General features: G+C 38.9%; 1 long non-coding RNA gene across 1 annotated transcript; it reads right to left on the bottom strand.

Annotated features, from left to right (window-relative positions):
• Positions 1-14,178: 14,178 nt before the first annotated feature.
• Positions 14,179-15,704, bottom strand: LOC145955273 (uncharacterized). The gene is made up of 2 exons (XR_014431904.1): positions 15,567-15,704; positions 14,179-14,388 (listed from the first exon to the last, which is right to left on the bottom strand). It is a non-coding gene; the product is annotated as an uncharacterized LOC145955273 (long non-coding RNA).
• Positions 15,705-15,909: the final 205 nt, after the last annotated feature.

Consider the following 15,909-nt stretch of genomic DNA (forward strand, 5'->3'; position numbering starts at 1 on the left):
CTTGGTTAAGGTCTCCAATGGAAGAGGAGACCTTAGAACCACCATGGTTTGGTGGAGAACTCTCCCAAGAGGCGCCACTCCTTGATGAAGAGATAAGCCTCTTCAATTCTCACCACACTCTTCTATTGAAGGGATAAGAGAATTGGATGAATATCAAAGAGGTTTAGGGACTTTTAGAAGAGAGTACTCTGAACAATATTTCAGAAATGAAATCTCTATACATCCAAAAGTGTTTTACAATGAAGGAAAAACGAAAATATAGGAGTAGGAAGCTTGGAGAGCAAGCTAGCCTTAACCATGGTTCACTAGGAACCATGGTAAGGTCTAGCTAACCATCCATGGTCTAGAGGCTTGGAGAGCAAGCTACTCACTTAGCTTGCTTGGTAAGAAAGCTAAGGAGAAGCTTGTGCTTCAAGCTTCTAAGCTTGAGTGTGAACAAGCAATGTGAACACAAATCAAGGTGGGCGGCTCATGGACTTTATTTTACTCCAACCGGTTTTGAAAAATGTTGATTTGGTTTAGTTAGGTTCATCCAATGTGAATGGAATCTAGCTAAATCAAATCTATGAAAAATTAGGAGTAAAATGAGTCTAATATCAAAAATTTAGCCTAGGTCCATCTCTTTGTCCAATTGCTAGTAACACTCTCTAGCTTGCTAGTCACACTCTCTAGCTTGCTAATGCCACTCCCAATCCTACTACTAGAAAAATAAGAAAAGAGTATATTTCTAGATTAGGTTAAATGGAGTTAAAGTGCCCTGTAGACCCCTAAAATTGTCCGGGTCGGAAATAAAACTCGAAGACCCTCAAAGAACGAAGGAAAGTCAGCCAGAAGGACTCCTAGAAGACCATAGGATGGCTATCTGTAGGTTTAGAGGTCTTAGAGTAGCTTAAAATAAGGAAGTGGAGGGAATGAAGCCCAATACGGCCGTACTAAACTTAATACGGCCGTACTGAAATCAATACGGCCGTATTGAAGTTTCTGAAACTTCAATACGGCCGTACTGAAATCAATACGGCCGTATTGAAGCTTCAATACAGCCGCAGTGAACTCAATACGGCCGTATTGAAATTTCTGAATTTCAATACGGCCGTATTGAACTCAATACGGCCGTATTGAAGTTCAAAAATTTCAATACGGCCGTATTGATTCTGTAGCCCGTATTGGGCCTGTTCCCTATAAATATGACGTCAATTGGACGTCATTTGACACTTTTGAACATAGTTTCAACCCTCTCCTTGAGTATTCTGGGGTTTTTGAGCAGTGTTCTGCCCTAGAAATCACTCGGAGAGTTGATCCGACGAAGTTCTTGAGCCCCGAGCCATTTTGCTTGAGGATCGAACCTAGTCGAAGGGAAATCCTCCGGATTTCCATAGTCAAAATTTTATAGGAGGGAGCGAGCGGGCTTGTAGAGCGAGGGAACGCCAAAAAGCTTCCCAGTTTTACGAAATATATAAAAGCACGCTTCAAAGGTTTCTTCTTAAAGTCCTTCCTTTTACTGCTTTCTGTGTGCATATTTAAACTGTCATCATGTAGATAGTTAATTTATAATTGCTTAGAATAAATAGGGGTAATTTAGTAATTTTACACTGTTATTTTAGAAATAATCTGTCATAGGGAACCCGAAAGGGGCGCTGTGGGGTGCTAACACCTTCCCCACGCGTAACCGACTCCCTTACCCAACTCTGGTTGTAATGGCCAAAGTTGATTTATAAAATCAATTGCCTTATCCCTTTTTCCAATGTTTTGAGTAAAACATTGGTGGCGACTCCACGAACCCTCCTTTTACGAAAACCACTAATCCATGGAGGGTCCCGCTTGGGATTAATATGGATTGGTGAGACATTTAATAAATAAATTGGATAAGATCGACAAGGTCTCAGTTTGAGAACAAGTCGTTCTAATAATCCAATACATTTTCAAAACTAAAATAAAAGCGAGCTCGACCGTCTTCGCGACCGCCGAGGCCCGTTTGGGCCGGTGGCGACAGATGGCGACTCCACTGGGGAATTCTCGAGAGTCAATCCCATTTAGTGACAGATTATTTTAACAAATAATAGTTAAAATTACTTTATTACCCCTCACTTGTATGATAACATGTTTATCTATTTGGCTTTTAAATAACTGTTGTATGTTTAAATTTACGCAATTGTTTGAAATAAAAACTGCACACAAACCTTTGCACACAACAGTTCCCTCTATACCCGGGGGCATGAGTGATTAACCATAGGGAGTGGATGTTAGTACGGCCGGTTGTCGAATGGGTCTATAGGTGCCCGTAGACCGTTGTCGGAAAACATCACTCAAGGTGATAACCATGAACTCAAGTCCGACAGTGCGTTGGAGCTTTCCATCGACTTACGACGAGAGGAATTGGGTCCCTATAATGGGGGCACCTTGGGGGCCTCAGACCGGTGAGAACAGTTAGATCCACCTTGAATATGCACTTTTCTGCAGGATACCCCTACCTCGTGATTCGCTCGTGACTGTTCGTGGATGAGTGAATTGTTTGTGTAAATGCTTATGTGCAATTGTTTGTGCATTAATAAATAACCTCGTGATAAGGTCTAAAGAATAATCCCCATGCATGAAAATGTCATGACATGAGAGGAAAAACCAATGTGTGAAAATATAATAAAAGTAAGGAGCATAGGCATCATTATCAATAATACCTCATGCATCCTCATCATCATTTATAGGTTCACTAATACCCTCTCGATGTGAGTGAAAGAGACCCGTGACTATTGAGATTCTCCGTTGTGGAGAGATAATAGCCTAGGGAGGGTGATAAACTTTCATCTTAAAAAGGCAGCGCCTCAAAGATGAAAGATTATCAAGCTCACATCAAGAGTGTATTCATATCATAAATAAGCTAATTAGAATAAACATTCATTTTAGAAAGTGGCTGGTCATCTCTCTGTCCTCACACGCGCAAAGAAAATCAAGAAAATGGAAGCGCTAGAGGAACAAAACAAGAAGCTCACGACCGAGCTTTCACAGCTCAAAGAGCAGATGGCGCAAATGTTGGAACTCATGCGTCACCATAACATTCATGGATCTCATCACAGTGACCATGGGTCCCATCATGAGGGAGAGGAGGAAGAGCATGAAGAAGATCCTCCACATGCCATACCTATTGGGGCTGGAATCATGATTAAAGAGCCCGAAGTTTCAAAAGAACAATTCCACGCCCTAGAGGATCGGCTAAGGGCTATGGAGGGGCATGATTTTGACATCAAAGATGCCGCCGACATGTGCTTAGTGAGGGATATTCAATTCCCTCCCAAATTTAAAGTGCCAGATTTCCCGAGATACGTGGGATCGACTTGCCCCAAGAGTCATCTCACCATGTACTGCCGAAAGATGGCTGCATATGCCACAAACGAAAAGCTCTTGATCCACTGCTTCCAAGAGAGCTTGGCTGATACCGCGCTCAACTGGTATATGCAGCTAGATGGAAATCAAGTATGTACATGGAGGCAGTTGGCCGACGCCTTTCTCAAGCGCTATAAATACAACATCGACCTAACACCCGATAGGTCAGATCTTCAAGCCTTGAGTAAGAAAAATGATGAATCTTTCAAGGCGTACGCCCAACGATGGAGGGAGTTGGCGGCACAGATAGAGCCCCCGCTGTCGGATAAGGAGACGGTGTCCTTATTCATCAACTCGTTGACTGGTCCCTATTACGATAAAATGATAGGGAACACAACGACACTCTTCTCGGACATCATCACCATTGGGGAGAGAGTGGAACAAGGACTTAAAAGTGGGAAGCTAGCAAAGCCCTCCCAATCATTCGAAGCTAAGAAGACCTTTGGGAAGAAGAAGGAGGAAGGAGTCAATGCCATAACCATTTCTTCATCTTCTTCCACTTCGAAGTCAGGAAGATCGCAATTCATCCCTGTGAAGAAGTTTGATAAACTTCCGACCACTTATAGCGATCTCCTGCCGAAGCTAGTAGAAGCCAAACTTCTAGCTCATGTTCCACCAAGGAAGATCAACCCACCTTACCCCGATTGGTACAAGCCACAAGACAAATGTTTATACCATTCGGGGGCACCAGGGCATTCAACAGAGAAATGCCTAGCTCTCAAATACAAGGTCCAAAACCTTATTGATGCCGGGTGGGTCACCTTCGATTCGACAGCGCCCGACGTGAGCAAGAATCCTCTGCCAAAGCAGGAGTAGAGAGAAGAGCAAGCCACAATAGGGCTCCTCCATATTCTTCTTTTAGGGACTCATGATCAGTACCCGAGATCATGAGAACCTTTTCATGTAAATAAGGGTTCTTTTGTACATTTTTCACATATCAATAAAGAGGCATATTTCACACATTATTCTCTTATTTTGTTCTTTTCTCTCTCTCTCATTAACATTAATAAATTCTAAACCTAAACAGAACCAATAAAATAATTATGTCTGTAATTGTTCGCTCTGACCGGGATCCGAAGGTGAAAGGGTTGAGTTGGACAGTGATGAGGAAACCATTTCTCCGGATCTGCAAAGATTGCTAGATCAAGAAGCTCGTCAAGAGAAATTGGAGACTATAAATTTGGGGCATGGCCGAGAGATAAAAGAGGTCAACATTAGGACCCATACCAGTGATGAAATAAGGACACATGTTTCCGCTATGATTATAATAAAATCATTCTTCATTGCTTCTTTTCTTGCTTATAATAAAATTCTAAACCACATTATTTTTAACCCTGTTTGAATAAACATGAATGAGGTTAAAATCATCTTAATAATAATAAACCCACATCATTTTTATGTGGAGGTGTGTGTGACAACTTGGAGCACCTTCCCTTGGCCTCGACAAGTGCCATCATGGGTAAAAAGAAATCTTTCAAAATAAAAGAAGCTCGGCAGGAAACCCAAAAAGGGGACTGCGCAAAAATAAGAGCAAAAGACCCGCTAGGAATCCCACGAAAGGGTGACCTAGGCAAAAGTTAGGGTTACAAAAATAAACAAAAACAAAGGTACGCTAAAACGCCACAAAAGGGTGTTTTAGGCAAAAATAAGGACAATCAAAAAACAAAATAAATCCATGATGGTACCATGAACCGAATTCAAAAAGAAAGGTTCAAGGGAAGCTATCCAAGTTGTCAAATCACAACACGACTTTTTAACTTCATAAGTGTTTAATCAAACAAGCCTAAACACATAAGCCTACCTTGGCCATCCATTCTTACAAAATCCATTTTTCAAAAATAAAATAATCCCCTCTAAAACACAAACTTTTGAAAATATATCCTTTCCTTTCTCTTCTCTCTTGTCCCAAAAGATTTTAGAATAATCTAGTGGAAGCATGGAGAAATAAATCATCACTGATAATGGATCTAATCTGAACAACAAAATGGTGGAAGAACTGTGCCAAGAATTCAAGATCCAACACCATAACTCTTCCCCATATCGGCCAAAGATGAATGGGGCAGTCGAGGCAACCAATAAGAACATTAAGAAAATAGGGCAAATGATGGTTGCCTCATTTAAAGACTGGCACGAGATGTTACCCTTCGCTCTTCATGGTTATAGGACTTCAGTACACACATCTACAGGAGCTACTCCATTCTCCCTCGTCTATGGGATGGAGGCAGTTCTACCCGTCGAAGTCAAGATACCTTCTCTAAGGGTAATCATGGAAGCAAAACTTTCCGAAGAAGAATGGGTTCAAAGCCGGTATGACCAGTTGAACCCCATTGAAGAAAAATGGCTGAACGCCATATGCCATGGTCAAGCCTATCAGAGGAAGATCAAAAAGGCTTTTGACAAGAAAGTCCACCCTCGAGTCTACCATGAGGGAAAGTTGGTAATTAAGAAATTGTTACCAACTCAAAAGGACAAAATCGTAAAGTGTGCCCCAAATCACGGAGGACCATACGTGGTAAAACGAGCCTTCTCAGGAGGAGCATTGATCCTCACAGACATGGATGGAGAAGAACTTCTATACCCAGTCAACGCTGACGTGGTAAAGAAGTACTACGCTTGAAGACGTTGCTTGCATAGGCCCGCTAGGATGAAAACCCAAAAAGGGTGTCCTAGGCAAAAGTTAGGGCAAAATAAAAAGCCTGCCAGTACAAGGGTACTAGGCAAAACAAAGGCAAATTTACCCCGTTAGGATACGTCCTAAGAAAAAGTTAGGGGCAAAAGAATAAGATATAAAAACAAAGCAAGCAACGATCACTTGAACCGAAAACCGAAAGGCGGTTCAAGTGATAATCTTCTAGAAGCAAGCGTCTTGCAGTATCTACACTCCTGGCTTAGGCATCTCACCCGAAACGATTAGGGGAACGGGAAGAGCGACAATTACAGATATAATTGTTTAAGCCAAAAATGTATAGCCTACCTTGGCCAGCCATTCTTCAGAAATTTCCTTCTGTATATCTTTCTGTAAAAACACTTGTGAATATCAATAAAAATATCCATTTGTTTCTTTGCTTTCTTGATCATGTGATTATGCCTCTGAATTGGTTTTTCATAAAAATTGTACGAAATTCCATTAATAATCGGTCAATAAAAGAAAATTGGAGGGGTTCCTGTAAAATCCATAATCTCCTGCATAAAGGCTCACAAAAATACTCCCTCGCGTCAATGACAGAAAGTCCTCCAAGAAGAAGAGGATAGGGAGAGCCACTCACTTTTCTAAATAAATGAACAAAAATAAAAAAAATTGTATTGCATTGGTGCATCACACACACATTAGTTGCACATTCAAAGACCTTATCATGAGGCAACCGCATAAAATAGAAAAATAGAAAATTGCTTGTGTATGACAGCAGCAAGCAAAATGCAAAGATTCAGAAAATCAACAGCATCATACAGAATAACTGAGCCTGGAGAGGCTTGCCGAAAGAATACTCTCAGAATAACTGAGCCTGGAGAGGCTTGCTGAAAGAATACTCTCAGAATAACTGAGCCTGGAGAGGCTTGCCGAAAAAATACTCTCAGAATAACTGAGCCTGGAGAGGCTTGCCGAAACAATACTCTCTCAAAATAACTGAGCCTGGAGAGGCTCGCCGAAATAATACTCTCTCAGAATAATTGAGCCTGGAGAGGCTTGCCGAAATAATACTCGTACAGAATAATTGAGCCTGGAGAGGCTTGCCGAAACAATACTCCCACAGAATAATTGAGCCTGGAGAGGCTTGTCGAAATAATACTCCTACAGAATAATTGAGCCTGGAGAGGCTTGCCGAAATAATACTCCTACAAAATAACTGAGCCTGGAGAGGCTTGCCGAAATAATACTCTCTCATAATAACTGAATTTAATTTCTTTAGCACTTTTAATTTCTGTACAGCAAAAGCCAAAAACATAAAAAAGGCAAAATACAGAAAAATCCAAATCAGAAGAAAAGGAAAAATACAGAAAAAGCCGAAAATGAAAAAAGGCAAGGATATAGAAAATCCAACAAACAGTTTGTACAGAATAACTAAGCCTGGAGAGGCTTACCAAAATAATACTCCACATCCTCCACAGTATGCAGAATAATTGAGCCTGGAGAGGCTCGCAGAAATAATACTCCCCAGAGAAACCTCAGCTCAAGCTCACGGAAAAATCCCCAGCGAGAGCTATCAAAGCAAAATCGACGCAATCCCCAATGGAAGTGCGATCATCCAAACAGTATATACAAGTCAAAGGACTTAACACTTCCTCAGTGGAAGATAGCTCTCCGACTCAAAGCGCTGAGCGAGGCTAAGCCTGTAGAGGCTTCCTAAATAATACTCTGGGATACAATAAGATCCCCAAATCCCCAATCGCCTACTCAAGAGGCATCCCTGCAAAAAGGAGAAGAAAATCAAAAATATCAATAAGTATTCCCCAAGTGGAATCCGGCTCTTAGCCAAACATCGAACGTCAAGCCGATACGCCTAACAGAAGAGGCTAATCAAAATCAACGACAAAATCCCCCAGCGGATAACAGCCTACACAGAGGCAACACAATCAGAAAATCAAAGAGAGACACCCGAATAAGGATAACCGGGATACTCCACCAACGTCAAAGGACGTCAGCCAAACATAAGGCATTGCTCAATTCAAAAAGAGCATCTGTGTCTACACCCAAAGGAAACAGAAATTCCCCATGGGTACCAACTAAGCAATGCAAGTTGGGGCACAAAAACCTATGAATGACTGCACATCCCCTAGACGGATCCCTGCGTTATCCAGCCCTCAGTGGCACCAAAATCAAAATCAAACCGTCGAAGCAGCATCGTGGACTGTGGAGACAAAACTATCACTAATCCCTGAAGAGGGTAAACACGTATTGCCGAAGTGATCAGAAGACACGGACGCAGACCCTGGAGAGGGCAAAACTCAGTTGCCTAGGTCGTCAAAGACAACCGAAACAAAGTCTGGAGAGACGATACTCAAACAAAGTCTGGAGAGACGATACTCAAACAAAGTCTGGAGAGACGATACTCAAACAAAGTCTGGAGAGACGATACTCAAACAAAGTCTGGAGAGACGGTACTCAAACAAAGTCTGGAGAGACGGTACTCAAACAAAGTCTGGAGAGACGGTACTAAAACAAAGTCTGGAGAGACGATACTCAAACAAAGTCTGGAGAGACGATACTCAAACAAAGTCTGGAGAGACGATACTCAAACAAAGTCTGGAGAGACGATACTCAAACAAAGTCTGGAGAGACGGTACTCAAACAAAGTCTGGAGAGACGATACTCAAACGAAGTCTGGAGAGACGGTACTCAAACGAAGTCTGGAGAGACAGTACTCAAACCAAGTCTGGAGAGACGATACTCAAACAAAGTCTGGAGAGACGATACTCAAACAAAGTCTGGAGAGACGATACTCAAACAAAGTCTGGAGAGACGATACTCAAACAAAGTCTGGAGAGACGATACTCAAACAAAGTCTGGAGAGACGATACTCAAACAAAGTCTGGAGAGACGGTACTCAAACAAAGTCTGGAGAGACGGTACTCAAACAAAGTCTGGAGAGACGATACTCAAACAAAGTCTGGAGAGACGATACTCAAACAAGGTCTGGAGAGACGGTACTCAAACAAAGTCTGGAGAGACGATACTCAAACAAAGTCTGGAGAGACAATACTCGAACAAAGTCTGGAGAGACAGTACTCAAGGTCTGGAGAGACAATACTCAAGGTCTGGAGAGACAATACTCAGCCATCAGCGTCGTCAGAGGCACGTTGGTGTTAAACTTAGCTACCGAGGTTGTCAGAAGCGCCGAGGTATGCAATAACCTGGAGAGGCTACTCAACAATTTTCCACCGGAAGACGCTACAAGTCAGAAGGTTGGCACATCACCCGGACAATTGGGTCAACTCCTTTACTTATCAACCGGTACACAAAAAGGCCGTTTGACTAAGTAAAGGGGGGGCAGCTGTAGACCCCTAAAATTGTCCGGGTCGGAAATAAAACTCGAAGACCCTCAAAGATCGAAGGAAAGTCAGCCAGAAGGACTCCTAGAAGACCATAGGATGGCTATCTGTAGGTTTAGAGGTCTTAGAGTAGCTTAAAATAAGGAAGTGGAGGGAATGAAGCCCAATACGGCCGTACTAAACTTAATACGGCCGTATTGAAGCTTCAATATGGCCGCAGTGAACTCAATACGGCGTATTGAAGTTTCTGAAACTTCAATACGGCCGTACTGAAATCAATACGGCCGTATTGAAGCTTCAATACAGCCGCAGTGAACTCAATACGGCCGTATTGAAATTTCTGAATTTCAATACGGCCGTATTGAACTCAATACGGCCGTATTGAAGTTCAAAAATTTCAATACGGCCGTATTGATTCTGTAGCCCGTATTGGGCCTGTTCCCTATAAATATGACGTCAATTGGACGTCATTTGACACTTTTGAACATAGTTTCAACCCTCTCCTTGAGTATTCTGGGGTTTTTGAGCAGTGTTCTGCCCTAGAAATCACTCGGAGAGTTGATCCGACGAAGTTCTTGAGCCCCGAGCCATTTTGCTTGAGGATCGAACCTAGTCGAAGGGAAATCCTCCGGATTTCCATAGTCAAAATTTTATAGGAGGGAGCGAGCGGGCTTGTAGAGCGAGGGAACGCCAAAAAGCTTCCCAGTTTTACGAAATATATAAAAGCACGCTTCAAAGGTTTCTTCTTAAAGTCCTTCCTTTTACTGCTTTCTGTGTGCATATTTAAACTGTCATCATGTAGATAGTTAATTTATAATTGCTTAGAATAAATAGGGGTAATTTAGTAATTTTACACTGTTATTTTAGAAATAATCTGTCATAGGGAACCCGAAAGGGGCGCTGTGGGGTGCTAACACCTTCCCCACGCGTAACCGACTCCCTTACCCAACTCTGGTTGTAATGGCCAAAGTTGATTTATAAAATCAATTGCCTTATCCCTTTTTCCAATGTTTTGAGTAAAACATTGGTGGCGACTCCACGAACCCTCCTTTTACGAAAACCACTAATCCATGGAGGGTCCCGCTTGGGATTAATATGGATTGGTGAGACATTTAATAAATAAATTGGATAAGATCGACAAGGTCTCAGTTTGAGAACAAGTCGTTCTAATAATCCAATACATTTTCAAAACTAAAATAAAAGCGAGCTCGACCGTCTTCGCGACCGCCGAGGCCCGTTTGGGCCGGTGGCGACATGCCCAAGTAACCTTCCCTAGAAACAATATACAATAGCTAATAAAGTGCCTCACAAATACAAAGGCAAAAATACACCTATACAAGTATCTACTATATACAAGGTACAAGAAATCAAACTATACAATGTATGTACAATAGAGACTATGAGACTAAAAAGAGGAATCATACTCAATACTCATATTGAGCATAGGTCTAAGAAGCATCTCCTCTCTAGAAGCCTCCTCTAGCCTCCTAACCATGGACCTAGTTAAAGGCCCAATGGTCTTCAAGTGTGAGCCTCCTTGGATCAACCTTCACCCTTCTTGGTCTTACCTCTTCCAAAGGGATCCTTGGGGATTAGATTTCTATCAAGATGATTCTTAAAAAAAATGTGATTTACAAAATATACAACAATTAATTATTAAATAAGAAAAGGTAAGATGATCCAAGAACTCTTTCACTATATCAAATATATTTACATCTAATTAAGAAAATAAAATCAAGACATAACTAATATAAAACAAATTAAAAGTCAAAGATTAATTCCATAAGTAGAAAATCTCAAATTTAAACGAATAACTAAATAGAGAGAATCTATTAGGAAATCATAGAATTGAAATAGTTACTACATCCATATATATATATATATATATATATATATATATATATATATATATATATGTAATTTATGTAGTATGAGAGATTAATCATGAAAGTATAAGGCAAATCACCTTTCACGTAACTAAGATCTCTTGACCTTAAAAAAACCAAAAATTTATCACATTAAGAACTTAACATATGTAAGTATGTCTATATACCCGTAATAAGTAATCAATAAAAAAATATGTTCGTAATTTTATGCAAACTAATTAATCCACATAAATAATTAATTAATGAATTAAAATAAAAAATGAAAAAATTATTAATACACTCTTATGTAATAAACTATATAATCAAGTCCTATTGAAAGCATATATAATTGCTAATATCAATAAATTATCACCAACTACTAATGCAAGTGAGACACATTCCTTATCAATCAAAAGCAGAATCCAAAACAAATTGGATTATTTTCATAACTAATTAATGTGTATAACTGATTAATGAACTATGATATTCAACATGTGTGTGACATTTGTGTTGTTTGTGTGTTAGTGTTGGTAAAGTAACAATGATGCAAATTAGACACTTACTCAATTAGCATGCATAAAATTAATTACATTACCAGTGTTTTAGGCACAAAATACATTAAAAATTTCAAAACAGTCAATAGTTTACTCATTAGATATCTTTCCTATTTGAGCATAACATTTTGGATCCCCAACACCGTCCCGAGGGCAGACAATAAATATGAAAATGGAATTAAACCTTAATTAATGAATGGGATTCAAACTAGTTTTAAAAAATTGGTATATGGTTCTTGCACGTTCAGGATAATTTTGGTGGTTAAGACTATTGATAGTACATGGTCATAAAAGCTTTGATACTATGTCATGAATCAACTACTACTAACACTAACATTATATAGTTTAAGTAAATATACATGAATGATTTTTAATCTAACATGGATTATAAAAGAAAACAATTCAAATTGATGGTACATATTTTTTGTCTGAGAAAGCTTTAATGGGCAGAGAAAGTTTTTAAATGATACCTTCACAGTGGAAAGAGTAACAAAAATTATGATATTTTTAGTTTATTACTATCCATAAGCACAGAATATTTTAAAAGATATGTGGAAGATACATGGAATATATATTCATATAAACATGCTACCTAAATTCTAATATCTAAATGCTAGCTACCTAAATCATTAGAACATCACATTTAGTACATGAATCAAAATATATTCATATAAACATGCTACCTAAATGCTAATAACTCCAGAAATTCTGAATCAACCTAAAAATTGAGAGAACCCAAAATAATTATGCTTATAACAACAGTAAACTTTACTGACACGTGATCATATAATTAATTTCAGGAATAACCTATATTTAATTGGTACAACAATGAGATTACTTACCCCTGTTTCTTCTTTGACCTCTCTTACTGCTACTACACAAATATCCTCTTCCTACATAAATTGAACAAGTAGATTATATGCACGTAGTATAGATCCTTATTTCTTTATAACAAAGATATTGATCACATGTACCTGCTCAACAACTCTAGTAGGGAATTTGTAGACTCCAGTTCCCTCAAAATTGTCCACTATTCTCCTGAATAGCTAGGACCTATAATCGTTGAATAAATAGAAAATAAGATTTTAATCATCAATGAGTTTAGTACCAAGAAAATTAAGATGCTCCTTTGTAAAACTAAAATTATGGAATAGGCAAACCAATTCACATGGGGCAACAAGCAAACCCAACACTCGATGTAAAGCTATTTTTCAAATTGTTTAATCTTACACGTAAAAACATAGATTGTTATTCACTAACCATCACAAAGGTAACACACATCAAAAGTACACAAATATATCAAGTCCTAACTTTCTGTAAATTACAGATTCGCAATCGGTACACTACGAAGACTTGAGAACGGTTCACACCATGGGAATCAAGGTAAATTGAAACCCCAAACATTGATATCAAAAAACGAGGCAACCCTAACCATGAAATGTAAGGTGTATTTCTCTCTCTCACTCGCATTGTGACATAAATAAACTGATTTTTGGTTTGGCCGGTTATGAAAGACTCTCGTGTTTGGGGGTTCTTGAGTCGAGACATAAATGCTAGCAATTTGGGTGTAAAAAGAGAAAAAAGATATGTACCAAGGTTTTGTGCTGTAGAGGAGTGCAATAGCTCTTGTGCTATAGAGGATTGTAGTCAACAATGTGCACAGTGCGGCGGGGTGGGTTGCGGTCTCAACGAAGGAGAAGGGTTTTGTGAAAACGAAGCATTTGAGTGAAACAAGGGCTAACAAAACTGAAGCTTTTCTTTTTTGTGGCTCATTCTTTATACATTGCGACGACTCTACTAAACTGCCTCAATATTTAACTACTTAACTGCAGTTAATGGGAACTGCCATGTAAACTTTCGCAATGTTGAAGCGGAGACGGTTATAGTATAACCGTCGCAATCTCTGGGTCACAATTTTACTATTTTCTTGTAGTGTATGCCCAGTTCTTGATCAAACCCGATCAAGTTCCATTATCTTTTACAAAGATATAACTATTATTTCACAAGTCACTTCTAGCTCAATCTAAGTATTTTTTGACTTGCCTCTTTAAGCAACTACCCAAGTATTCTTTAACATAAAGCATCTCCAGGCTTAAACAAACAAGTATTTTTTTTACAAACAAACCTTTGTAGGCTCAAACAAACAAGTATTCTTTTATAGACAAGTCTCTCCAAGCTCAATGCAATAATACAAAGTTAAAGTTAGGTAAGATAACTGTCTTGTTCATCTAACTTTCAAGACTTGATAGAACAATATTAAGTACAAAGCTTATACACAGAAAGAATGAATGTAATTTTAGAATATGTGTGACACCCTCTACCCCAACATACATATACAGTAATTATAAAAAAAAATAGAATTTTTCATCAATAAAAATCAAATTTCCAACCACGTAAGGGTAAAGAGTTCACATTCATAAACTTAATCCAAATAACATGCCAGTAAAATTACAAAGAAATAAAACTGAATTTTCCAAAATAATTTAATAAGAACATTTTAAACTAATCCTATCTATGTCCCGATGTCACATGTCCTATCAGAGCAAAACCCAACATAGAAGCCTAAGCTTCATCACCAACATCCTCAGCCTTACGCTGATGATCACCTGTATATCAAACAAGAGAAACAACACAAAAGAAGGGAGTGAGAAACATCTCACTCTGGCTCACGGTGTAGGAACGCACACCGGATAGCCAAACACAAACAATACAGTTACCTCATAGATCAATCAACAACAATAGTTTATTCAATCATCCAAGTCATACAAATAGTAATTTATCATCATTTAATAATAAGGATGCACATGCATGGACACGAACTTCACATTATCATGCATGTGGCGCCAGTAAAACATCACATGGCATATTGCCGCTAGCAATACACGAAGAGTAGTCTAGGAGTACATGCCGGGTCACACCCTCTGCGCACTCTCACTAGAAGGATATACTACCAGAGTCTCGTCAGGATAGCTAAGCTGCGCAAGATACATCCCATGCACACAATGGGCGAGACTGGGACTTCCAAACCGAGCTATCCCCAAGGACTAATCCCCAAAGCTTTTACACTAGGGGGCCTTCTCTGGCGGTGTATTCCATATCGTACCCTTAAAACACTTATGCAAATGATGCATGTCAATCAAGACTCTATGCATTCTCATATCACATTATCATTTTCCATGGTCATATCACATCATCGCATTTCGTCATCATATTTCATTATCACATTTCATATCCCATGTCTCAATCACATTTCACTTTACATCATCATATTCACAAAGCCTCCACAGAGCACTTTAATTTATATCAAAACTCGTTTATTTATAAAATTAGATACATATTTTTACATCTCATCAAACAAGGAATATAACAGAAAAATCAGAAATCAAAACAGAAAATATTTCATATTTTGCCTATTTCTCATAGGGTTTCCCGCAGGAAAACATAGAGTACTCTAGATCATATTAAAACATATTTATTTTCAAAATTAACCACATACTCATGCATCACATCCAACAAGGAACACAACAAAGTAATTAGAAGGCAAAATAGAAAACATTCATATTTTGCCCGTTTTCTCATAGGGTTTCCCATAGGAACCCATAAAGATCTCAAGTCATACAATTAATTGCATATAAGAAAAATAATAAGCAAAACAGATACAATTGGGAGAAACCCCTCATACATGAGCATACATAAAAATACAGCAAACACAGGATTGGGGGCCAATCCCACTACCCAGCATACAATCCCACACCTAGAGCGAGGTTTCTCACTCCCCCCTTACCTGGATGAGCAGAAGACAAAGGTATGATCTAAGGTCGTTCCTGAGTACTCTTCCTTAGAGCTCTTTGTTTCTCCTTTTTTTTTTCCTAACCCTTCAGAACGCAAATGAGGTAGATATGGTTAACGCTACCTGACTCCTTAAAATTAATCCATTGGGTTGGGTCAACCCAACCCATTTTCCTTCTCTTCTAACCCACTTCTCTTTTTCCTCAAAATAATTAAATAAAATAAATACATGTATATTATAAAATATTTTTCCTCTATAATAATAATATATTTCTGACCCAAAATATAATAATATAATTTCAATAACAAAATATCATATAAAATCAATCTTCTCTTAA

This window comes from Cajanus cajan, chromosome 2, assembly GCF_000230855.2.
Source record: "Cajanus cajan strain Asha chromosome 2, NIPB_CcT2T_4, whole genome shotgun sequence".
NCBI lineage: Eukaryota > Viridiplantae > Streptophyta > Magnoliopsida > Fabales > Fabaceae > Cajanus > Cajanus cajan.